This window comes from Callithrix jacchus, chromosome 20 (assembly GCF_049354715.1).
Source record: "Callithrix jacchus isolate 240 chromosome 20, calJac240_pri, whole genome shotgun sequence".
NCBI lineage: Eukaryota > Metazoa > Chordata > Mammalia > Primates > Cebidae > Callithrix > Callithrix jacchus.
Window position 1 is genome coordinate 9,556,126 of NC_133521.1, and position 26,715 is coordinate 9,582,840.

Sequence of the window (26,715 nt, forward strand, 5' to 3'; positions counted from 1 at the left end):
TGGTTCAGGTACACTTCCTCACTGTTCTTGGCCTCTTAATCAATCTGAATCAGCTTTACATGAACTCCGGGTCACCAGTCTGCCAAATCATTCTCAGATCCTTTTCTGCTCTTCATCAAATCCAGTACTTTTCTGCCCCATTACTCTTCCAGTTCTACCCATGTAAGATGAAAGGTAGATAATGGCCACCTACAGGCCAATAGACATGCTTATGGGTGTTGCCTGGAAGTCTTTATTTAAGGGAACTATTTGAAAGCCAAATAGATAAAAATAGGTCAAAATAAAACTGCTCTGATGAAATCAGGATTATGATATTGGTAGCTCAGTGTGCCTACTTACACCCCTCTGTCCCTGTAGATTTCTGAGGAAACCTTGGGTCTTGTAGAGGACATTTGGAAAACAATCATTCCATGTCCTAATTTTTGCCTGTAGAGAATTGCATTGTGTGGATGTAGAAAATCCATTTGACTAGTCTCCTTTTGTTGGGCATCTAGGTTGTTTCTGATTTTTCATAAAAAGAGCTGTAAGAAACTGGATATTCTTTTTATGTAAAACTCCCTTTTGTGGGGACAGGATCCTAGACAGATTTCCTGTCTGAAAGGTGTCACTTTCTTTCTCTCAGGGAAGATATTGAAATTGGCCAGAAAGACCTTAGTGTGGATCCCTGTGTTTCTCAGAGGTATGAAATTAAGTAAATTTTATGACCATTCTCTGGCGTTTAGGTGTTTGGAGACAGTAGTTCAAGTCCAAGAAGGATTTTATTGTTATTGACAATAGTGGAGTCCAAGGATGAATCAAGGGGTTAAATGATATCATCAGGTTTGTTCAAGGGCCTCCTGCTCACATACTGCAGGGAGCAGCCAGATTTCTTTCATACATCTAGGGAAGGGAGTTACCAGCACCAGGTTTGGTAACTCTTACAAAAAGAGAGTTTTGTTTAGTTTTTAACCTAATACCTTTCCATCAATCTATTCTCGTAGTCCCCGTCTGCTGGATACTTCTTATTTTCTCCTACAGATTCATTCTCTACTTTTCTCACCCTTTTAAGAAAGGCTTCAGCAGCATCCTTTCTCCTCTGGCTTTTGATTGGACTTGGTCAATGAGAAGCTATCTTCATTTGCTCATGCTGCCTTAACAAAGTACCAAAAACCAAGTGGCTTAAAACAACAGAAACTTACTGTCCCACAGTTCTGTAGGCCAGAAGTCCAAGATCAAGGTATCAGCAAGATTATGCTCCCTTTGAAACCTGCAGAGAAATCCCTCCTCTCCTCTTCCAGCTTTTGGTGTTTCTAGCAATCCTTGGCTTGTAGATGCTTCACTTCAGTCTCTGCCTCTGTAGTCACATGGCTGTCCTCTCCCTATGCTTCTGTCTCTTCATCTCTCGTCTTTTCATAAGGACATCCATACTGGATGAGGGGCCTGCTTTACTACAGCATGACTTCCCTTAACTAATTACATCTGCAACAACCCTATTTCTACATGAGGTCATGTTCTGAGGTTCTGGGGCTTAGAACTTCAGTATAAGGACCACATCCCACCCATAACAAAGACATTCGCAGCAGAGAGAGAGGGAATAAGGGAGTGATGGGGTATCTATTTCCCCTGGGCTTGGAAAGTATAGTACATTCCCTGCTTCTTCCACCGAAGGCCACACTTGCTGTCGGAAGGCTCCATGGACAGCTTCTAAGATTCTAGTGACTTCTTGTCTTTGCCTTCTCAGAGTTAGGGGTGGTGGCAACTCCCTGATTTGCTAGCTTTATTGCTTCAACTTATTGATTTCCTACCATCCAACCTTTTTCAGTTGTCCTGCTTGAATATACCCTCTCCCACATGGCAGAAGGGAGCCCCAAACACAGATGATAGGAAACTGTGAGAGCCTCCTAGAGCAGCGTGTCTGGAACTCTAATGTAGATAGAAATCCCTTGAGGCTATTGTTAACTCATGGAATCTGAGGAAATAGTTCCAGGAAAGAGCAGGGCCTAAGGTTCTACATTTGTAACAAGATCTATTAGTCCGTTTTCACATTGTCGATAAAGACGTACCTGAGACCGGGAAGAAAAAGAGGTTTAATTGCCTTACAGTTCCACATGGCTGGGGGAACCTCAGGATTATGATGGGAGGGGAAAGGCACTTCGTACATGGAGGTGGCCGGAGTAAATGAGGATAATGCAAAAGTGGAAACCCCTGATAAAACCATCAGATTTTATGAAACTTATTTACTACTCCAAGAACAGTATCAGAGAACCTCCCCCATGATTCAAATTATCTCCCATCAGGTCCCTCCCACCACATGTAGGAATTGTGGGAGTCCAATTCCAGATGAGATTTGGGTGGGGACATGGAGCCAAACTGTATTACAAGCTTATTGACAGCGATGCTGAGACTGCAAGATGGACCAGAATGTGGCATCAAGCCACGGCAGGAATGAGCAACAGGAGGAGGAAAAGTCACAGTGCCTACCAAGGGCTGGAGATGAGAAGATGAGCAGGAAAGGAACGTGGTTAAGTCAGAAAATTAAGACTTTTATCATGTCCACAGCCAGAGGCCTTGCAGGATTGTGACTTCAGACTAGCACAGTGTTTCACTGAATGGAATCTGTACCACTTCTGGGAAGGGAAGTAAGAAGGGAAGTAAAAAGTCACACTTTTCTGCTTCCTCTAATATATTTTCACTATAGTCTTATCTGCACATTATTATCTTTTAACAAGGGGAGACACACTACCTTAGAAAAGAATGCTCAGCCCTTTCCAGCTAACCTGGCTCCACAGACCTCAGAGACAGTGGTAGAAGGCCAATCACCAAAGCTCTTTGCAGGCTCAGTGGATGCTCTGGAAACTCTGGGAACTGGGAAGCTTCATCTCCAAGGCCCCAGCTGCTCCTTCTCTGTGATGTGACAGTTGTCATCTACCCCCACTGTCAGTGCAAGTCCCTGCACAGCCTCTTTTGGAAGGGGCCAGTTTAGCTGAATCTCACCTCCCTGTGTCTAGAACTGAGCGACTCAAGGTGTGGGCCATAGAATGATGCTCATTTGCTGCTTGCTACCTCTCCATGGTAAGGCAAGGCTAGAAGTAAAGAGGAAGTACTTAGAAATGTAATCCAGCAAGCTGACCTTACTGAGACATCCAAGTGCTATCATACAAAATACTGCTACTGCTACTTCTGCTACTACTACTAATGGTCTTCAGTAGACTGAAAACAAAAGACACAGAGGATTTGAGAAGCACCTTCTAGAGGTCCTTTCCCAAGGATGGGAATCCCAGGCAGTCTCTAGTCAGGGGAACCTGTAAGAGGCCAGGGCCTCCCTTTTCTCGGCCTCTGGAGTTGGCTGTGTAGGTAGCAGTCACTCTCTGTGGCCTTCCTGTGAGGACAGGCTGAGTCAGGGAAGTGGGGTCTCTGTGAATATTATCTGCACTTCAGCCCTCGATTCCGCGGCAGGAGGTCTGCGATTTAGACACAGCAAACATTGGCAGGGAAAACACTGACCAGAGACAGTTAACAGCAAGCGTTGGCCATGAAAATGCAGACTTTCCTTCGGTGACGTTTCCACTACAAGACCAAAGACAAGTCTAGTGCACCATATTCACACTCATGGAATTCCAGTGTGTGCCCACGGAGACTCCACTGCAGAGCCCTTTTCTGCTCTCCCAGTTTTATTTCTTTCCTTCCTTTGCCCTTTTCCCTCTTTCAGGCCTTCAGCCTTTTATTTTTCGCAATGCAATCTAGTGAAAGACCGCCCCATGGAAGGTTTCCTATACAAGAAATTACTATTTTTATGCACTCTCCCTTAGGGTACACTCAAGCACAATCCATACTTTTGTGGGCATTTTTTTCCTATAATATGTTTGTAGCCGGAATGTGGAACCAGCTCTGAGAAAATTAAACAGAACAAGAGAAGGCATGTGCCCCACAATTAAAGGAAACACTCCAAGTAGCAATGGGAACCCAACAGGACAGTGTGCTGTGCCAAGCGAAAAATGTGCAGCTGGAAAATCTGCCAAGTGTCCCTGATTTGTAAAGATTTTTTTTCCATATTTAGGTAAATTAATGTAATTATTTAATGCCTCCTGCAATGGTAATAGGATTGTGCTTGGGCCCTTCCAACATATGGTGCTGGCACCAGAATCCTCTTTGAGAGAGGAAAAAGGTGGGGGCAGAGCAAGGCCCAGATCACATTTGCTGGATTTCATGTTGGAGGTCTGCCTGGCCCTCAGCCAGCCTGAGGCGTGAGAGGACTGGGGCAATTGATTAAGGTCCCTTTACAAGTTGGTGGGTACAGCAGGCACAAATGCCACCTACTGCCATGATTTATGCTCCTTCCCCAATAACCCTGCACACTCCTTTGGGAAGCCTGGACTTTGAATTTGGAACCCACCTGTGTGCAGCCTCTTTCTTTCCTAGGACTTCCAAAAGTTACTGAATGAAGAGGAGGCTGAGTTTCTTTGCTTACTCTTAAGCCACCCCGTTTCCAAGGATGCCACCGTTTTTAGTTCCCTGACCTGGCGTGCAGGGATGCCTAAGAGAATTGTACAGATTGTCCCATACTCAAAAAATTTTGTATTCAAAACCATACATAGCAGATGGAAAACCCACTTAAATCTAAAATTTAGATTAACTCTTTTGAATATAGCCTCTAATAACAGAGGCCCCTGAGGACACAGGCCACATGCATTGCCCAAAAGACAGCAGCATAAACAGTAACCTTTAATTAAAAAAAAAATTGGATATTTAGTTTTTAGTTATATTTAGAGTGTAAAATATATTGCCTGTTTTGCACAATGTTTATAATCTCAGAAAGGAGATGAGATAGTAAATGAAAGAATTCTGCTAGGCATCCCTGTACATGGGTCAGGAAACTAACACTGCTTACAGCCTTGCAAACGGGGTGGCCTGAGAGAAAGCAAAGAAACTCAGCCTCTCCTCTCCCAGTAAGTTCCAAAGTCCTAAGAAAGAGGTTGCACGCAGGTGGGTTGCAAATGCAAAGACCATGCTTCCCAAAGGAGCTTGCAGCATGATTGGGGAAGGAGTGTTTTTCTCATGAAACAATTATAAACAAAGGAAGACGGCGAATGGGGTAGTGTGGACCCTTGTCTCCAGGCTATAGAAAGTTCAGGGGAAACAAGTGATTGCATGCCACAGTTGAAACTGCCTTAGAGGACTGGGTAGGACTTGCTTCCACAGATAGAAGGGAAAGCTCCATTTCAGATAGTTTATACAAACTTCGGGAGGCAGGAATAAAAATGGTGTGGTTACAGGTTTATGAGCAGTGGAGTAAAGAGTCCTTCAGGGTAGGAGGGGAAAATGAGACTGGATAAGCAATCTTGGAGAGCTGTAAAAGCAAGTTTTCTAAGGATTAAAAAAAAAAAAAAAGGCTGTTGGCCGTGTGTGGTGACTCACGCCTGTAATCCCAGCACTTTGGGAGGCCAAGGTGGGTGGATCACCTGAGGTTGGGGGTTCAAGACCAGCCTGACCAACATGGTAAAACCCCATCTCTACTAAATACAAAAAAAATTAGCCAGTCATGGTGGCACATGCCTGTAATTCAGCTACTCAGGAGGCTGAGGCAGGAGAATCACTTGAACCTAGGAGGCAGAGGTTGCAGTGGGTCGAGATAGTGCCATTGCACTCCAGTCTGGGCAACAAGAGCAAAACTCCTTCTCAAAAAAAAAAAAAAAAAGATGTTATATGCTCCAAGATCTCTAAACTCTCATTTTTCTATGACAGTTAACTTTCAACTCACAATGCCATCATGCTTCCAGGATAATTTCTATTTCACCTCTAGGGATCAGTCAAGGAATTAATGCTTATGTGACTCTCACAGTGGTTGAAGGAATGGCTCCAGTGGACATCCTCAGCTTCTTACCTTCTTATGTTGATAAGAATAGCTTAGGCTGGAAGTCAGCATCTGAATCAGAGGGCCCTTAAATCAGGGGAAGTGACCAAGTGGCCAGTTCCATGTGGGGTTGCCCCATGTTTATCTCAGATGCCATGACAGCTTGTAGCCAAAAGAGCTGGATTGCAGTGTGTATGGATATTGGCTCTGAAGTGATAGCTGCATTTTTCAAATTGTAAATCCAAAACCTGGGTTAAGGCACTGAGAGAACCCTTCCAGAGTCCTGGGGGCCCATCAAAGACTTTCCAATTCTTGAATTTAGACCACTTCTTCATTATTTCCAGCCACATTCAAAACTGCGCATATTTCTAGAAGTGAGGTTCAATGTTTTTTCCGATGTGACATCCTTTCCACAACTTTGTGCAAACAGTCTGATAAATTAATGTAATTATTTGATGCCTCCTGCAATGGTAACTGGATTGTGCTTAGATAGACGCTTTCAGCATATGGTATTCTTTGGGGTAAGAAAAAGCAGGGACATATCAAGGCTCAGATCAAATTTGCTTGTTTTCCTTCCACCAGGAAAACGAAGAAAAGGAAAGAAAAGGACTGTAGTTCAAAAAATGCCAAACATGAGAGCATGTGATGAAATACCCATCTGCACTGTGGAAGTCTGACATTTTGATGCATTGAGACCCAGGGGCTGTAGGTGCCTGATCAATACATATTCTTCGAATATGAGCTGAATGAGTAAACGAATGAAATTGTAGAAGTCCTGGGTTCTGAACCTGAGCTTGTCTAATACGCTATGTTGTTGTCAGGAACATCCCCTCTGGGATTCTCTCTTCATCTGAGAAATGGATGTATTTCCTTTTTTTTACTTAAATAAATAAAATAATCAAATGAGATTGTGGATGCAAGAATCCAGCTACTGCAGTTGGTGCTTTACAAGGGAAAGGGATGACCATCAGTACTGCTGCGTACGTATATTCTTGGAGGGGTCCAGTTAAACAGTCTGACTAGCTATGACATTCAAGACACCACCCAAACAACAGAGGGGTTTCTCCATCATGTCTTCTGACACTGGATCTCAAAGCAGATGTGAACAGTTTGGATTGCTTTTTCTGTATAGGCAAGATAAAGCAAAGTGTGAGAGACCATCAATGCCTAAAGACCTATCATTCTAGGAAGGCTCCCTGAAGTCCATTAGGAGCCTGAGTTTTATTATTCTGTTAATTATCAGCTCCCATGATTTTAGCAGTTCTCTGACCCAAGGAAGGTTGGAAATACATCAGAATAAGATCTTTGTAGAACACCTATCCACTCATTTATTAACTAATTCACTCATTCAGTGACATTTTTGAGCTGCTGCTCTGTTTTGATGATATGCTTCATGATAGATTTTTAAACACCAGTCTCAATAAACTTACAGTTGTGTTGGAATAGATATTTATTTTAAGTTACATCTTCATGGAACTCATAATAAATTGGTAATATTTACAATGTTAAGAAGGATTCTGAGGTCACAGAAAGAATGGCAAAAATGTTATAATCTACTCACAGTATTTCCAGTAGGTATAGTAGGGGAAAGCAGCCATATATTTGCTACACATAAATGAATGTAAAAAGAAGGCAGTGTTCTTCAATCTTAGGACTTAATGTTACTGTATTGATATAATACTAGCTGCTCTCAAAATAATCCCCAAAATGTAATGGCATAAACATAATAGAAGTCTACTTTCCACTCACATAAAGTCTGAACCGGATCTTCCTAACTGGCCATTAGCTTGTCTCCAGGTGGTGATTCGGGGATTCAGGTTTCTTTTATTTTGTGGCTCTGTGATCTTTAACATGCAATTTCCAGGTGATTGTGTTCTTCTGTAGGAAGGCAGCAGAAGGAAAAAGGAGGGGGATTGCAGGCAACCCTGCTTCTCAAGTTCTTTGGTGAGAAAGAGTCACCCAGTACTTCTGCTCATATTCCATTAGTGACGTTCCACAGCTCCACCTGGGTGCAGGGAGACAGGGAAACACAGCCCTGGCTGGGAAGCAGTTTCCTAGCAACCAGACACTACCTTTGGTGAATAGGAAGCCATCTCTTCACAGTATCCTGATTTCTCCCAATCATGCTTGCTTGAGCTCATTTTTGTCTTTTCTTCAATGAACTTGAACCTGACACCCTTTATCCAGTCTAAATCCCTGTAGAGAGAAACTGTCCTCATTCAGCTTCTAAAACAGTCATTTCTAATTCCATTCTGACTTGCTATGGAACAAAACTCAGAGACAGATCACACCTCTTCATGTTCAGGGCTCTGCCAGGTGTTGTCAGGCGGGGCTGTTTAAGGAAAAATACCCAGCGGAATAGACAACCATGAAGCTCCCTGTGACTTGGCCCCAGGGAGAATGCAAGGACCTGAGCCTCTCTTCCTTGAGCCCTTTACTGCAACTGGACCTTTACAACTCAATGTCTGAAGCTGTGGGACTGCTTAAATAAACATGCTATTCTAACAGTGCCTAGCAGCCCAATGCACAATTCATTTTACTGTGCCTTGCAAGCCATATAGAGCCTTTATTGCAGAGGGCAGCATCAGATCTTTGTATAAATACTAGCAGATAATTTTATATAATTTTGTTGACTGGTTAAGTGGTGTTTTTTCCTTTCCTTTTAATTTAACCCCTGTGATTGCTAATTATGAGGCTCCTCCTGATTTCTCCATCACTCTGTCCCATGAAGCATAAAGGAGAATGACTGAGTGACCGAGTCATCCCTACTGATTCCTCTGGAGTTTCTCTCTCTAGCAGTTAACTCTAGTGTTTTTCTGGAGCAGGAAAAAGAATGAAACTAGCGTCTGGACTCTGCTGCGGAATTGCTACCCAGTCAAAGCCAGGAATGCGTGTCTTCCTCCACTCTCTTTCACAGACTCTCCACTCCAGGGGAGCAGGCAGAATGACTCAGTGGAAAGAGAAAGCCAGGACTGGGTTTATATCCAAGCTCCCTCTTTACTTGCTGTGTGACCTTGGCCATTTGGCAACCTCTCTGAATCTCATTTACTCACTTATAAAATAGGAGTACTAATTCCCACTTTTGGAGTTGTTGTAAGGTTGACTTGAGCTAAACCAGCACAGTACCTGTGGAACATCATGGGCTCAGGTGTCCATTAGGGCACAGTGATGATATTTCTTGTAACAAGAAACTCCTTAGCTGTGTGCCTTAAGACCATCTAACTTATTCCTCGCTTACTCAAAGTCCAGTGAGGGTGTTTCTGGTAGGGGAGCTCTTCATAGTGACTATCTTTCAGGGGGTGACTTGAGAAGTCAGCTTCTATACTGTGTGTCTCCTCCTCCTCCTCCTCCTCCTCCTCCTCCTCCTCCTCCTCCTCCTCCTCCTCCTCCTCCTCCTCCTCCTCCTCCTTCCCTCTTCCTCCTCCTCCTCTTCCTCCTCCTCCTCCCCTCTTCCTCCTCCTCCTCTTCCTCCTCCTCCTCCCCTCTTCCTCTTCCTCCTCCTCCTTGTTTTTCCTCTTCTTCTTCTCCTTGTAGATGGAGTTTTGCTTTTGTTGTTCAGGCTGGAGTACAGTGGTGCAATCTCAGCTCACTGCAACCTCCACCTCCCAGGTTCAAGTGATTAACCTGCCTCAGCCTCCCGAGTAGCTGAGATTATAGCCATGTGCCACCATACCTGGCTAATTTTGTATTTTTAGTAGAGAAAGGATTTCTCCATGACTGATCTTTGAACTCCTGACCTCAGGTGATCCTCCCATCTCTGCCTCCCAAAGTGTTGAGATTACAAACATGGGCCACTCCAACTGGCTCCAGGCTGTCTTCTATAGCCATGGAGGACAAGAGAGAAAAAGATGGTGAAAGAGACTGTAGGAGGCATTCCGGCCAGCCCTGAACATGGTGCATACATCATTTTTGCTTATGGTTCATTGGCCAGAATCAGTCACAGGCTCCCATTTAAATGCAATGGGTAGAAGTGGGAATATGGGAAATGTAGTTTAGCTGAATAGAAAAAAAGGGAATGGGACATGAATGAACACCAGCAGCATCTGCTATAGCAATAAATAAAGACAATGCTCCTCCCCTTCCTCTCTGGAGTCTGTGTTCCCCCTGAGCCAGCACATAAGCTTTGAATATCCCTGCAGACACCCTCACCTGCCTCCTGCTTGATGTCTCTTGTTCTGCACCCTAGTGTGCTGGATTCCGCCTCCTCTTGCTGACTGGCACATGATACTGCATCTTGGGCAGAGGGATGACTCTCTGAGTGGCCACCAAGGGGACAGATGAAGTGACCTGGAAGCAGTCAATCTTTACCAATGGGAAATAAAAGAGAGAGCTGGGCAGATAAATCTCCCTTCCTCTCTCCCCAGTGTGCAGTCCCTCCTTGCAGCTGGCAACAGTCTGCATGTCCCTTTGTGGTGCATTACAAAGTGGTAGTCAATGCACTAAGGTGTGTACCGCATTGCCTCAGACCTTCCTCGTGTCTCACCCTTGCCATTCTGTGCTCGTAAATCCCACATGAAGTCCGGCATCTCAGTGGTTGCCATAGACTTTATTTGCCAGATGACTAGGGCTAAGGGTGCTGCCTTCCATTATTAATTATCTATTCTATTATTGATCCTCTCCAGCCCTTAATTTCTGAGTTCTGACAGCACTGAGCTACTTTCAGATCCTCAAATGAGGCACTCCTTACTCCTGTCACCCCTAGGTCTTTGCCCAAGCTCTTCCTTCTGCCAGAGGACCCCCTTCACTGTAAAATAGCTGTTTCTCCAGCTCCTATTCAAGATATTCATCTTCCGTGACTTCCAAGTAGACCCAGTCTCTCTCGTGATTTAGCTGCCTGCACAGTATCAGCAACCTAGTAGGTGACTTAAAATATTTTTTCAATATGTGAGTGATGTTCTTGCTTCTTTACTTAGGAGACCCTCCCATATGTGACTTTCAATACAGAGCTATACTAATAGTAATAATGATAACCAAAAAACCATCTTTATTAAGCACCTGCTCTATGCCAGCCTGTGCTGGCGATTTCATAGTTATTTTTTGGCTTCTGTATTCCTCCCAGTTACCCTGTAAGGTGGATAAGTGACAGTGATTTGCTCAAGGTCGTGGTTAATGAGTGGCAGCGCTCGGATTTGAACTCAGCCTAGTCTGATTCCCAATCATGTTCTACTATTTTTTACTCCAAAATGCTGGCCATATTCAAGCTCCTGAATGATCCGACAGCCGCAGGGCAAACCATCCCACAGGCCGTAGAATCGTATGGAAGAACAAGAAACGTCCTTGCTCCTTGGCCTATGTGTTCTCTGGTGGAGTCCGTCTGCTGGGTGCGCTGCTTCCTTTCAGGGCTGTGAGGACTTTCCTTCCCTGCACGGATCAGGATGCAAGATGGACTTCCCCCCACCCTCCGAATCAGTCTGTTCCTCCTGGGGCCATTCAGCTGACAGCTGCGGGAAGGACAGCGCCTGCTGAAAAAGGGTCCATAATTTCCCTCTGGCAAGAGACGGCAGCCCAACTTTGGAGGGGACAATTAGCGTGCTCTCAGCTGGAACAATGGGGAGCAGCAACAGATGCTTCTCGTCCCAGGGACGCTCCGAACCGCAGCCTCCTGCTAATGGGAGGCTTTCTTCTTCCCTGCCCGGGAAACCTGGCAGCCTTGCCAGCAGCTCGGGTAGGCTGGGGGTGGGGTTGGCTGCTGAGCTAGGAGGAGAGTGGCACTTTCAGCGCAAACCAGAGGAGCTGGGCCTGCAGGAGTCAGTCACAGCTCTCTTAGGGGCTGGTGCGCCACCCCACCTTCCTCCCGGATGAGCAAGGAGCCAGAGCCATTTCTGCTCCGAAGCAGGGTTTTGGCAAACTCAGAAAATGTTGCAAGATGGTTAAGAGCAAGAAATCCACAGCGGACCCACGTGGGTTTGAGGCCCAGAATGGCCATTGACTAGCTGTTGCCCTCGGAAAAAATTTTAACTTCTCTAAGCCTCTGTTTCCCCATTTATAAAACGAGGAAATAGTAGTATGTACATTATATATTTATTTGGGGAGATGAAATAAAATAATATGTGAAAACACTTCCCTTACAGTGAAAGTGCTGAAAAATACCTTTAGCCTTATGCTCTCTCTATAAAGAACTGTTTGCGTTGTAGGTCCCTTTGTCTCTGGGCGCAGCACACAATCTCTCCACAATAAATACATAATCAGGCCAGGCATGATGGCTCAGGCCTGTAATCCCAGCACTCTATGCAGCCGAGGTGGGAGGATCGCCTGAAGCCAGGAGTTCAAGACCAGCCTGGGCAATATTGCAAGACCCCTGTCTCCAAAAAAAAAAAAAAAATTATAATAATAATTAAATTAAAAAATAAAAAATTAGGCACAATGGCACATACCTACAGTCCTAGGGGAGGCTGAAGAAGGAGGATCACTTGAGCCCAGGAGTTCGAGGAGCTATAATCAAACCACTGCATTTATACATCCATAATCAGATTTAGAGCCATTTAGAACTAGAGGAACTTTTATAAATCCTCTAGCTTAATGATGTTCATGCTGTCTACTTGGAGGTTCAGGGATTTGGAGACATTCTTTTGAATATTTATTAACCATATCATGGGAATTAAAAAAAATCAGCTGCTCATAAGTTACTAAAATACACTTCAGCTTATTGGTGACCCCAAACATGTTAAATCGTGTTACCTGGGTAACTTACATCTCTGAAGATTCAGAATAAGGCTTCAGTTGCTGTTTTGGTTAAACTGAAGAATATGAGATTGAAAAATAAGCATTTATTATCTGAAAGTGCTTGTCTGTGAAAATCTCCTCGTTTTGCACGACACAAAATTCAAAAATAAATTACATAATCATAGCAAATAAAAAGTTGGCTCTTTCTCCCATTACTGTAGATTTCAATGTTTGGTTTACATCCAGGCTTATAATTGTTCTTATTTATATATGTAAATGCTATATGTTTGAAAATACTATAATATACATGAATACTAATTAAGTTCTACTTTTTTCTTAATATACTGGCGTTCCTTGCACGATGCCACAGCTTAAAAATACAGCCCAAATACTGATTGTCTTCATCCCCTTAATTTTGAAGATATGATTCCAGGCACAAAAAGGAAATTCGTTCACCCAAAAATCACTGGTGTGGAACTGTGGCCCGTAAAAACACTCCTTTACTTCTTTTTTTCCAGGCACCCTCCTTCATTTCCCGTTCAGAATCAGTGTCACCAATTTATTTCTGACCTCCAGGATGAAAAGCAAAATGACCACGACAACATCCACAAGGCACTGTGAAAAACCACTGACCAGCTGGGTGCAGTGGCCTATGCCTGTGGTCCCAGCTCCCTGGGAGCCTGAGGTGAGAGGATCACTGGAGCCCAGGAGATTGAGGCTGCAGTGAGATAAGAATGATCATACCACTGTCACTGCAGCCTGGGTGACAGAGCAAGACCCTGTTTCCAAAACAACAAACAAACAAACAAATGAAAAATTAGTGCTGAGTTAGTACTCAGTTCGCTTTCAGTGATTCTGGCCATGTTGTGGCCCCATCAAAATATTTCGACCCAGTAGCAGAGGGTAGAAAACCCTAGATGTGGGATCCAAAACTAACCTGCTACTTAGCCCCTCCAACCTCCAGAACCCAGATTTCAGGAGCTCTAACTAAGCCTCTAAGGCTGGTTCTGGGAATGATAATAAATTCCTCTCTGCTCTCCTTATCTTTTCTTCAGCCTGCCTTTTTTCCTCCCTGCCTCTTCCTTCCTTCTTTCCTTCCTTCCTCCCTCCCTCCTTTTCTTCCTTTCTCCCTTCCTCCCTCTCTTCCTTCTTTTCTTCCTTCCTCCCTTCCTCCCTCTCTTCCTCCCTTCCTTCCTTCTGTCCTTCATTCCTCTCTCCCTCCCTTATTCCCTCTTTCCTTATTTCCTTCCTCCCTCCCTTCCTTTCTTATTTCCTTCTTTCCTCCCTCCCTCTCTCTCTCCCTCCTTCCCTCCATCCCTTCCTCCCTTCCTTCCTTCCTTCCCCTTCTCTTTTCCTCTCCTCCTCCCTTCCTTCCTCAAATATCAGTTGAGCATATTCTAAGGCCAAGTACTGTTCTGATAGGAAGTTAAATGATATTTCTGTTCTAAACGTGCTCACATTCTAATGGGGGAGATGTGTAAGAAATAAACACACATAAATAAGTCCCATAATAATAGTATAAATGTATTTAAAATGATGAAGATGTCCATTCCTGCCTCAGCTGGGCATATCCCCTCTCTTGATGTACCTCACACTGCCAAGAGGGTCCCTCCCTGCTCAGTGGCGACACTTGCCACTATGAAGGGCAGAAGAGCACTGAGCAGACACTATTCCTCAACCCCTTGTTTGGAAGAGCAGCTGGTCTCACTCCATCTGAGGTGCAACTTCAGCTGTGTTAACCCCTGCGTCAGCCTGAGTCCATGGCATGTTGTCTTCAAGGGCTACTCTCAGGACTCCACCATGGCAGGCTTTCTGGGAAGCTCTGACTTTGTGTTAGGATAACTTCTTGAGTGAGGTTGTGGGGTGCAAAGCTGGGAGGGCAGAGGGGCATGGTTACTCACTCTCAGTGCTCAGTGAAGGTAGAAAGGATCCCTGTGGCAACTGATCAGGGCTACTGGCCACTGCTTGGAGACCTCTCACACCAAGTCTCGGCTTCCAGTGTATTAGGGATAAGTGGGCAGCTTCTCTGGCACCCTCCAGCAGATGCCATCCTGTGACCCCCATGAGCAGTGACCTTGGCTTATCTGAACAACTTGAAGGAAGATGGCTGCCTGGTCACTCACTCAGAAATACAAGGTCCTAGAGATACAACAGTGAACAGAACAGAGACCTCTCTCCACATGAAACCTCCTTTCTTATGGGAAGAAAGAGGAGTAAGAAACCCGTTGTTGATGGTCAGCTTTATGCATCGACTTGGCTATAGTACCCCGTTATTCAGTGCAATGAATACACAACTAATCTAGGTGTCATTATGAAGGTATTTTGTAGATGTGGTAAACATCTGCAATCAACTGATTTTATATAAAGAAGATGATTCTTAACAGTCTGGTGGGCCCTCGTCCAATCAGTTGAAAGACCTGAGTAGCAAAAATGGGGCTTCCCTGAGGAAGAAGAAAATCGGCATGTGTACTGCAGTGTCAGATCCTGCTTAAGGATCTCCAGCTGGCTGAGCTGTCCTACAGATTTTGGATTTGCCAGCCCCCAAAACCACAGAAGTCAATTCCTTGAAATAAATCTCTCTATATATATGTCTCTATGTAACAGTATATATAAATATATATATGCAATATATATGGTTACATATATGTTCTATGGTTCTGTTTCTCTAGTAGAACCCTAACTAATTAAACCAGTCAACAATTGCACCAACAGCAAGAACAATACATAATCAGAGCAGGAGAGAGCTATAAAGGATATAAAAAGGGCCCTGTGACATAAGGTAGTGGTGAAGACTACTTTGGGAAGGGTTGCAGGGAAGCATCTCTGAGAAAATATTATATTTGACTTGAGACCTGGAAGGTGAGGAAGGGCCAGTCAATGAAGATCATGAGAGAAAAGTACAAGACAATGAATCAGCTAGTGCTAATGCAGGGGTGAGTGGAAGGGTTGCTTTTCCAGTGAGGCTGGAGCAAGAGGAGTGATGGGAGGGAGGAGGGACAGACAGAGGCCAGATCAGGAAAAGCCCAGGATTCTGGGAACAAGCATGTAGATGCCGTTCTAATACAGCCATAGGAGAGTTTTGAGCAGGGACTTTAGGAAATCCACTGGGCATGAGTTTCTTTATTTGTAAAAGGGAGACTTTCATTCCCAACCGGGCTCCTTTATAGACTGGCTTTGAGGATCACATGCAAATACAGTGTGTAAAAAAAGTCTTCAAAAGCAGAACATGCATGCCCAAGGTGACAGAAGACTTTTATTAAGCAAGGGGGAATGAATTGAACTTGTGGAGGCAGGAGCACAGGTTCTCTTGGATTAAACGCAAATCTACTACAAAGCGTGATCTTCTTTGGTTTCCTGGGGATATATCTGGGCGTGGCTGTTCACACACCTAAGCTTTCCCAGCTACACTGAGAAGGGTATTCCACAGCCATGTTGAGCAGCCCTCTGACTGATGACTGCTCCTCCCCTAAATGAGTTCCTTCTGCTTCCAGTCCTTGGAGATCAACAAGTTGGTTTATACTCACCACCAAATCAAGAGGAAGCAAGTGAGAGTGGCCCTCACCTTCCACTCTCCATGTCATCACCCTTCAAAGAGCTATAATCTAGCCTCAGTGGGAGGAAAGTATCAGACAAGACATATCCTGGGACAAAAGAGTAACAGTGATTTTCACTGGTGCACATAGTTTAAAAGGCCACCGCTGTTTCTATACTAAGGTATGGTTGAATCCAGAAGGGTAAATTAATGCCATCACGAATGTTTCCCCTTTGCCACGTCTCCTTTTTCTGTTGGATTTGGCTCCATTTTTCAGACATCTCTTCCCTTGCAGAAGCAACAGGGCACTAGTAATTGAACCAACTCTAAGAGAAAGAGAGATCCCCTCTGGCCAATAACTCCTAATGATTCCATATTTCACTTGGGTCCCCTGCCAGTACATTTGTAACCAGTTGGCAAGATTTCCCATGAGGAAACTAGGGGATTTCGAGTGCAGCCCATGGACCTTTGGTTCATCCAACTTTCCTTAACACTTTTTGTTGATGTGGCCTATGCATCATCTCTGTTCCATCTCAGTATGTTGAAGGATGTTTCAAAAATTCATTGCTGACTTAGGAGACATGAGGAGAGTGTTGAAGGGTTGTGGGATATGAAACAGAGTTGGCTTCAAGCCAGGAGGTACTGAAGAAGCAGAGATCATGAGGCCATTGTAGTTTGATTTTGTGCTTATACATGAACGAAGAGGGGAGAGGGGAGAGGCTTTACCTGTATCATTGTTTCCTCTTTCTAAGAATCCTCAGTGCCCAGAATCATGACATCAGCTCAAGGAATCAGAACTTTAAAGGACTTTAAGCAAATCTTTCCTGTGTATAGGATAGGTTTAAATTTAGACCACACAGAGTTACATTGCTTTTCATTTGTTTATCTATTTTAATTTTATTGCTAATATGTGTAATGTGTATAAAAATTAAGCTTGTATCTACATAAAGGAAAAACTTACAAATAAATGCATAGTGCCCCTTTAAAATCCCTTCTTTTCAACCCTGGTCTCCTCGCACCTCCACAGAGGTAGTCACTGTTACCAATTTGAGATGTAAACATCCAAGTCTTCTTTTATAATTTGTATATAGAGAACTCACATACTTCTGGAAAATAAAGAATATTGCTTTATGATCAAATGATTTCATATACAGCGTTCAGTTGTATATATTACACAAAAATTTGTTTTTCCCCCGACCCAGCTTTGTGTCTTAAAGGAGACCCCATGTTGACAAAGTCACATTCACTTCATTATATTTAACAACTATGTAGGTATCACGGCTTATCTAACCTGTTGATGGATGTCTAATTTGTTATTCATTTTTTATCGAATACAAGCTATGTTACAATGAACATCTTACATGTACTTTTTGTTTTCATGCATTTTTCTAGGCTAGATATTGAGAAGTGAATTTCTGGACTGTAGGGTAAGCCCACTTTTCATTTTAGAAGATATGTTCAAATTAATCACCCTTTAACATGGCTGTACCAATTGCCACTCCTGCCAGTCTACAAATTCTTTAAAGAATCATTTTCTTTGTATCTTGGCCTGTGTGGGTGTTCAGACTCTATTTTCCTTATTTGTCCTCTTGTCCAGTTGCTTCCAGTCTTGGCATCCCTGTTGATACAGCCGAAAGTACACTTTGGCTTTGCTGAGCAAACAGAGGTAATTGATCAGACAAGTAGCCGACAGCTTGGCTTCCATCGCACAGATCTTCGGGAGAATGCTCTGCTTGTTGTCTGCCTCCTGATGCAGTAAAGGCTGCTCAAAATCAAGCAGCTATTGACTGTGGCTTGGAATTATCTTTGTGATAAAGATATTTGACTTAAAATACAATCCTGCTTCTATATTAGGTGAACATTTATCTTACGTGTAGCTTCCCATATATTTGTTTTTTCTATTTTATTCTAGCTTTAAAATAATACAACAGAAAATTTTCTAAAAAATTAAATGAGAATCAAACTACACTGCAATTAGCATGGATAAAATGGAAATATAGGTATTGATTTTGACAATCAACTATCACATGGTTCAGTTCTTCACACAAATACTCGGTTGCTGCTCCATTTTCAGCTGTAAAGAAACCACTAATAATCTGACTCAAGAAACAGGCACACTGAAGAACCGATCTAAGAGAATCTTCCGTCTGATTTCTGGTACACATTTTTCCCGTTAACTTTTAACATATGTAGCCCGCAGGCATGCTACACACAAATCTCCAGCCTTCCGAGGAGCCAATGATCAGTCACAGAAACGTGTAAAGATTTGAGAACAGGTGCAATTTTCACTTTATATGTTTTCAGTGAGCAACTATTCTGAAGGTACTTTTCCCACCACTTGGCTGTAAAAAAATCTTCATTGCGGTGGCACTCTGACAAAGTTACACATTTAATGAACACATAACCCTAAGGAATATTTCTTCAAATTTGATAACTGCTTCACTGGCATTCAAAGACATGCTAGCTAGAGATGCTGAAACTAGTTGGAAATAATTCTCCAGTTCACCTAATTATAATAGAAAGCCTCCAACATTCTGTTCTACCTTGTTCAACATTTATCGAAGAATAGGCATGGGCTGTGTTTATGTTTGATCAGTAGAGAAAGAAGTTAATGAATGTAAATAAGCCTCCATTGAGAATGTTTACATAAATCTGTTGTTTTTCTCTGACCCCTACATAATTTGCTGTACATCTTCCTCCTTTGGACAGATCCCTCTAAATGGCATGCTGTTGTCGTAAGGCTTGCCTCTTAGTTAGATTCCTTAAGGGGAAAGACCTATCTTTCTTCAATGACCCCCATGGCTACCATTACCAAGGTATGGGATTTAACAGGCACTGAAAAAACATTGGCTAAACTGTCAGACACCTCAGGAATTCCCATTTACCAATCAAACTAAATATACTAACCAGAAAATATTCTTATCAATTCACAAAGCAATGTTTGAAAAGTATCTGCAAATAATTAAAAGGTAATTCTGAGTTACTTACTGTGCTTGAAAATATCACCATAAATTATCCTAAAAATTATGACACTAATGAGTGTATTTGAAGTTAAGAAGGTAATACAGGTTCACACTACATACTCCTAGTCTAAACACGTAGCAGTAATAGACATATTGGTTAGAATAATAAGCAAATTCTTTATACCTGATAAGAGAAGTAATGGGTTGGCTGATTCAGTGACTGATCAGCATCAAGGGCCTGAATTCTTTTAGTTTTCAGCACTTCCCTCCTCAGTATGTGGGCTTTGTCTTCAGGTTGTCTCCCTCAAGGTCACAAAATATCTGCTGCTACACCTCACATCTCCTTACATCAGCATTCTTATGTACGGAACAAGACTAAGTCTTCTTCTTCTGCTTCTTTTTAAGCAAGAGGAAACAGGTCCAGATTTTTCCTTTCATCTCATTGGCTAGTATGTGTCATGTGATTTTGACTTTTCTGAGGTTTCTTTCTTCTGTGAAGTTGAGAACCAAACCAGTTTCACTTTTTTTTTTTTTTTTTTTTTTTTTGAGACGGTGTTTCGCTCTTGTTACCCAGGCTGGAGTGCAATGGCGTGATCTCCGCTCACTGCAACCTCCGCCTCCTGGGTTCAGGCAATTCTCCTGCCTCAGCCTCCCGAGTAGCTGGGATTACAGGCGCGCACCACCATGCCCAGCTAATTTTTTGTATATATTTAGTAGAGACGGGGTTTCACCATGTTGACCAGGATGGTCTCGATCTCTCGTGATCCACCCGCCTTGGCCTCCCAAAGTGCTGGGATTACAGGCTTGAGCCACCGCACCCAGCCCAGTTTCACTTTTTTGAAATTAGGGACTCAGGTAAGATGCTCCTCATAAAAGTGAGAATGAAATGTAGTATCTGCTCTTGGGGCTATAGTTTCCAAAATCTGACTACCTAGAAAGGTAGATAGAAGCACCTGAAGTCTCCCAGGCCAAGAGCAGCTGAACCCAAGAATGAATCCGCAAAATCCTCCATATCCTTTGGTCAAGAGCCCCAACTCAAAGTGCGGTGCAGTGCGTAAACTGACACACCTGTGGACTCTTTCCCATTTATAGCTTTTATAGTAGTATATAAGGTATACAAACAGGTAGTCATTGTTCTTGGTAATTTGGTAATTTATTTTTAGAAAATTTACAAAAACATCAGTCCTTCAAGGTCAGGAGAACAAATTGCTGTATTAACACAGATGATTTGAGAAGCACTGCCCTAAGCTACCAGTGTTTGACCTGGGCTGAAGGCCTAAGGGTGCTGGGGCCCTGAATAGATAAATACAAAATATTTGGATGGGGGAGAGACTCATAAAGAAAAAAATTAACATAAGAAATTGCCACTGAAAATGAGCCTGCATGCTAAACTCTCAAACACCTATGGAGAATTAGTAACCAGCAAAATCAATATTTGGAAAAGGAATGTATTCGAGGTGAAATTTTCAAAAGTTGACATGTCTGAAAATGACTTTTAAAATAAGTACATTCAGAGTCACTAATGAGATTTTTAAAAAGCATGCTATCTATATAAGAAATAAAATATAATTGTGAAGTAAAATAGACAGAAATAAAATAGGAAAGGAGGATATGTGAAGGAAACAGCTAGAAATTCTGAAAATAAATCACATTTTGCAGGATACTTTTTGACTGGGAACAGTCTGACATAGAATTGAGAAATCCGTCAAGTACATGGTAAGCAATAAAGAAATGAAAGATATAAAATATCAGTTAAATAACATGATACATTGAGAAGATTCAGAAGACTTAGAAAAAGAGTTTCAAAAGAAATAAAGAGGGTGCATATAGTGAAGGTGTAATATTTGAAACAATGATGACTAAGAATTTCCCAATTTGATGAAAGCTCTTAGTTTTCAGAGGGTGGTCTCCCTAAACAGCGGAGTGAACTAATAAAAACCAGCTTGTCTTGAACAAACTATAGAGTGATACCTTCAACATGTTGAGAGAAATAATGAAGCACACACATCTTATATCTAGCTAGATTATGTTTAAAGAGTGAGAATAGGCTGAATGCAGTGGCCTGTAATTTCAGCTACACAGGAGGCTGAGGCAGGAGGGTTCCTTGAGTCCAGGAGGTCAAGGATGCAGTGAGCTGTGATCGCACTACTGCACTCCACCTGGGGCAACAGAGCAGGACACTGCCTCAAAAATTTATAAACTTAGAAAAAAAAAGGGTGAGAACAAAATTAAATATTTCAAGACATATAGTTTTAACAAGCCCTTATGGAAAGAACTACTAAAGGACATACTCCATCCACCAAGCGGAACAGAAGTCCAGCAAAAAGGAATGAAAATACCAGAAAAAAGAAAAACAAGTAATCTCAAAAATTGGTTAAGAAATGTTGGTCAGTGTCATTAAATATTATCTGTTCTCTAATACTCTATTCTTTTAACCTGTAATTTGACTTTTTAAACTGCAGTTTTAAAATTCTAGGCAAGACTGAAGAGGAAGCTTGGGAGGGAAATACACTGATAGTTAATGAAGTTTCTTTGTTTCAATGAAAGGAAAATAAAGTCACAGGATAATCTCTGGTTTTGTTAGAAGATGTTTGAGCTGGCCGGCTGCAGTGGCTCACACCTGTAATCCCAGCACTTTGGGAGGCCGAGGCGGGTGAATCATGAGGTCAAGAGACCGAGACCATCCTTGTCAACATGGTGAAACCCCGTCTCCACTAAAGATACAAAAAATTAGCTGGGCATGGTGGCATGTGCCTGTAATCCCAGCTACTCAGGAGGCTGAGGCAGGAGAATTGCCTGAAGCCAGGAGGCGGAGGTTGCAGTGAGCCGAAACAAGAGCGAAACTCGGTCTCAAAAAAAAAAAAAAAATAAATAAATAAATAAAAAATAATTAAAAAGAAGATGTTAGAGCTACTTACAGACATTAAACATAGAAAGGGAGCCACTGATGAAGTAAGAAGCAATTGCTAAATTCCAAAGGAGCTGAGGAAATTTTAAAAAGAGAAATGAAGGTAATAATAACAATGCAACAGAAAACAGGAAAGTAGGTGAGGTGCGGGGAGGGGGAGAAAGAAAACAGAAATGCATCGTAAATAGGCAACGAAATTAAGTTGGTGGAAATTACTACAAATGGATTCAGGTTTTTTTTTTGTTTGTTTGTTTTGGTTTGATTTTTGTGGGGGTAAAGTTTTGCTCTGTTGCCAGCTAACTGCAGCCTCTGCCTCCTGGGTTCAAGCGATTTTCCTGCCTCAGCTTCCCAAGTAGTTGGTACTCCATGTATGCGCCATCATGTGTCTAATTTTGTATTTTTAGTAGAGACAGGTTTTCACCATGTTTTCCAGGCCTATCTCAAACTCCTGACCTCAGGTGATCCTCCTTCCTTGGCCTCCAAAAATGCCAGGATTACAGGCATGAGCCACCATGCCCAGTCAAATGTATTGTTAATTATAATAGATTAAAGTCATCTAATTAAGTCATCCAACAAATTGGATTAAAAAACACCACTTAAAAGGCATAGAAATGTTAAAGATTGAATAATGAATGAACATCAGGCAAATACTAACTAAAAGAAAGCTGATGAAACAGTAGTTTTATCAGACAATATAGAATTGGAGACAAAAAAGTCTTAATAAGGATAAAGAAGAAAAGAACACCTATATATAATATATGTATATACATGATATCACTAATAATCTGATATTATGGTAATGCACTTGTATACACTTGACAACATACTATTTGGTTTAAAAAAAAGAAAAATTTAGAAAATAATGCACTGAAAGAATGTTATTACCTGGATACGACAACTGTTAACATTTGAAAATACCTAACTGGAATTTTTGTATGCACATTTGTGTAATATATATATGCTTCATTGTCATTCAGCATCTTTTCAATATCAAATGATCTACATATACTAATATTTAATGTTTATAAAGTATACCATTGAATAGATAAATCATAATGCATTTAACCAGTCTTCTATGGCTGGATATTTAGGATTATTCAAAGTTTTCTCTATTATAAACAACTTAATGAATATCTGTGTGCAGACATTTTCACTTTTCCTACTGTGGACACCTAAAAAGCACGCACACTGCAGCGCCTTTGAGCTGTATCACTACATTATAAATGCAAAGTTTTCCCAGTGGTCTGTAAGGGTGTGTATCTTGTTATCTACTCATTACCTGTGGGAATTACACTTCTTTCTTCCTTTTTCACAAACTTGAAAATACTTTCGTTTTTCTAGCATCTGTAAACAAACAATATATGATTACTATAAAGAATTTCATACAGTTTAGAGCGATGGTTAGAGAAAGTCAATAGCATCCATAACCCATCCATCACTAGGTATAAGAACTATTAAAATCTGGCATGTGACTTGGGAAAATGTTTCCTTTCTACCAAATTGAGATTGTACTACTTTTTTGCTTTTAATAGTGAAGTATAATTTACCTACAGAAAAATTGATTCTTTTTGTTTGTTGCTTTTGGTGTCAAGTTCCCCAAATTTTCACAAATATATATAGTTGGGGAATCACCACCATAATCAAGATACAGAATAGTCAGTCCCATATTCCCCCTGGCTCCTCTCTAGCCATCCCCTCTCTCCCCACCCCTAGCCCTATAGTTTTGCTTCTTCCAGAATGTCACATAAATAAAAATCACATAAATAAGAACCAGGTTTGGAGCCTGGGTTCTTTCACTTAGCATAATGCATTTGAGATTCATCTATGTTGCTATGCGTGTTAGTAATTTGTTCCTTTTTATTACTGTGTGAGATGTATTTCTTTTAAATCTTTAATATTTCTATTGGTTGAAAAAGAGGATATTCTTTTAAATATGTACATTGTTTGATTACTAGTGTAAAGAAATTATTTATATGTTTATTATCCATTAGAATTCTTTCTAGATTAAATCACACTATCTTCCTTTAAAATATATCGCAAGTTAGATGTTTTCATTCTCCTCTTTACTGCCTATCAGTGATGTGGTTCTCCTGTCTAATATTTGGAGGCTTAACTGACCAAGAACTCTAGCCCGCATCCTAGCGTATACTGGCAGTGTCGGCATGTGATAGAGCGTTGACACATGATCCTCTGGGAGACGACTATTAAGCCAGGACCTTAAATACCATGTAGGTGGAGGCAGGAAGAGGATGATTTCAGTTCCTTCCACCTGAGATGAAAGGAGAGGGGATCTGGAAAACTGAAGGCTCACTTCTAAGGCATTCTCTCTGCCTTGCACCTTGTTCTCACAGTGAGAACTATTTCTCTCTAGTCAGCCCAGCACCAATACAATGAAAAGTAATGAGCTTGTATCAATAAACATTTATGAGGCTAATTTCAGGCTAACAAACTAAGCCCCCCAGGCAAAGTGCATCCACCTGCCTGCTGCAGAAAAGGGTTAGTCTTCTAGAATTTTTAGCCATCTTTCTCTAGTGAGACAGTGTGTCCTTGTGCTTAAGGGCAAGGTCTTCAAAAGCAGCTGGTCCTAGGTTCATATGCTGGAGAGACCTGGTACAATTTGCTTAACTTCTGGAACTTCAGTTTCTCAGCTGTCAGAGAATAATTTTAATTCTGACTTCCTTAAGAAGTCAGTGAGATTGGGTATGTAAAATAGCTAGTACAGTACTTGGCACATATTGAAAACTATTATATCCTATGAATGGTAGTGATTGCAGTAATGACTTAAAGTAAGAATGACCACACTGTAATAGATCCAGGGCTCAAGAATTTCATTTGCTCTCTTTCTTTCCACTCAGAACCAAGAGGGGAGATGAGTAAGAGGTACTGGACAGCCTCATCAGAACTGGAAAGTTCAGTGCTGTCTTTGGAATGATTTCATGTCTACACACTTTCTTCTGCTAGACACCAAGCAATGCTCATGAGCATCAAAACTTCATCTTAGATGGCCATCAACATATCCCTGTGAAGGTGTTATCCCAGCATGGTTTTGCAACCATTGCCCTTCCCAACAAGAAGTCCTCTCTTTAGATCCATATACTGGAGTGCACATAATGTATTATGTCAGTTTATGTCCCTTGAACTGTGTCCCACACAGTGTATTAAATCTGAAGCCAATAGATGATATGGTTTGACTGTGTCTCTACCCAAATCTCATCTTAAATTGTAGCTCCCATAATTCCCACATGTCATGGGAGAGACCTGGTAGGAGGTAATTGAATCATGGGGGCAGATCTTTCCTATGCTGTTCTCTTGATAGTGAATAAGATCTAATGGTTTTATAAGGAGAGTTCCCCTATACACACCCTCTTGCCTGCCACCATGTGAGATGTGTCTTTGTTCCTCCTTGCCTTCTGCCATGATTGTGAGGCCTTCCAATCCATATAGAACTATGGTGAGTCCATTAAACCTTTTTCCTTTATAATTTACGTAGTCTCAGGTATGTCTTTATTAGCAGCATGAGAACAGACTAATACAATAGATCTCTTAACATGCATTCACGCTTTTACATGAAACAGTAAAATGGCAGAGTCTGCTATTGTTGAAAGAGTATGAGATTTGGAGTGTGAAAGACCAAGCTTACCTGCTGTCCCTGAGCTTCAGTTTCCTCATCTCACTCTCCAAGGACCGTGATAAGGTATAAATGGGGGGAAAGGCAGCTGCAAACATGTGGTTCCCTTCATCCACTCTTCTCAGTTATAATTTACCGTTTTGGCTCTGGTTCACATTATTGGTTTTGGAATCTAATATTTCTCTTAATTTTTTCTCCTGTTGTCCATGATGGGTCCTATGGTTGAAATTGCTAGCTTGATAAAGACGCTTGAAGATACAAGCCATGGAGGGTCTGGGGCATCTATCATAGGTTCCCCCTGCCTCACTGGAGTGGGGTCACTACACAAAAAAATGTTCAACAACCCATTTAGCACAGGGATGAAATGCCTGGGGCATCTTTTATTCTTACTAAGATATTGCCCTCTCTTTGGGGAATGCAGGCCTTGGTGGCACCAATCTATTTTTCCTGGCTCGCTTGTTGACACTAGAGGCGCCGTCTTCAAAAGCAGTGTGTGCTTTTGTGTGGTAGAGAGCCAAGAGGGGTCCAATTTTGCCATCAATCATATTTAATAGCATATGCTATTAATGTAATTTTGTTATTGAAGATTCCTAAATCTATTCAGTGGCTTGCACAAGACAATTATGGTTTTTCAAAAGTACATGCATGCAATCAGATATCACCTTTAATTAGAGCTGTAGCAATTAAATATGGTCATTATAAATGTAATATTATAAAATATTCATTAAATAACAGTTGACATGGCATTTCTTTGATTTGAAGAAAAACGACATGGGAATCAAACAATGAGAGTTCTTATTAGTTATTTGGTGTCTTATAAAAAGATTGTCTGCCCGGAGGATGATTTGAAAAGGTATGGGGAAAGAAGCTTTTGACATTTTGAACAGTTTTCCTCTGCCTCAGAGTCACTCTCAGCTTTGCTCTCCCATGGCTCGTGGTTTTAAGATCTACTCTGTGCCTAAAGCAAGGCTGTTTGAGTTCAGGTATTGGAGCTGATTAACAGCAAGGCCTCTGGGCTCCTGAAAGGCTCCCTCATAAGTAAAGGCAGGAGTAAGACACATTCACAGCAAGTTCTCATTGTGAAGTCCATATACCTTTCATGAAGTGCTTTGCCTTTAGATTGAAAAGAAAGAAAGAAAGGAAAGGAAAAAAATAAAGAAATTAATGTGAGCTCAATGCAAAAAATATTTC

At 41.8% G+C, this 26,715-nt stretch overlaps 1 long non-coding RNA gene across 4 annotated transcripts in view; it reads left to right on the forward strand.

The window, feature by feature from the left end:
• The window catches only part of LOC128930269 (uncharacterized), a 126,310-nt gene that overhangs the window by 88,318 nt on the left and 11,277 nt on the right, over window positions 1-26,715 (forward strand). For 2 of the 4 annotated variants that reach the window (XR_008478109.2, XR_013530459.1), the window contains one exon: window positions 6,413-12,481. The exons of 1 other annotated variant lie outside the window; for it this stretch is intronic. This is a non-coding gene — a long non-coding RNA (uncharacterized LOC128930269). Of the gene's footprint in view, window positions 1-6,412; window positions 12,482-13,011; window positions 17,165-26,715 lie in introns of those variants that run through there. One more of the 4 variants, XR_013530457.1, reaches the window with a different exon arrangement.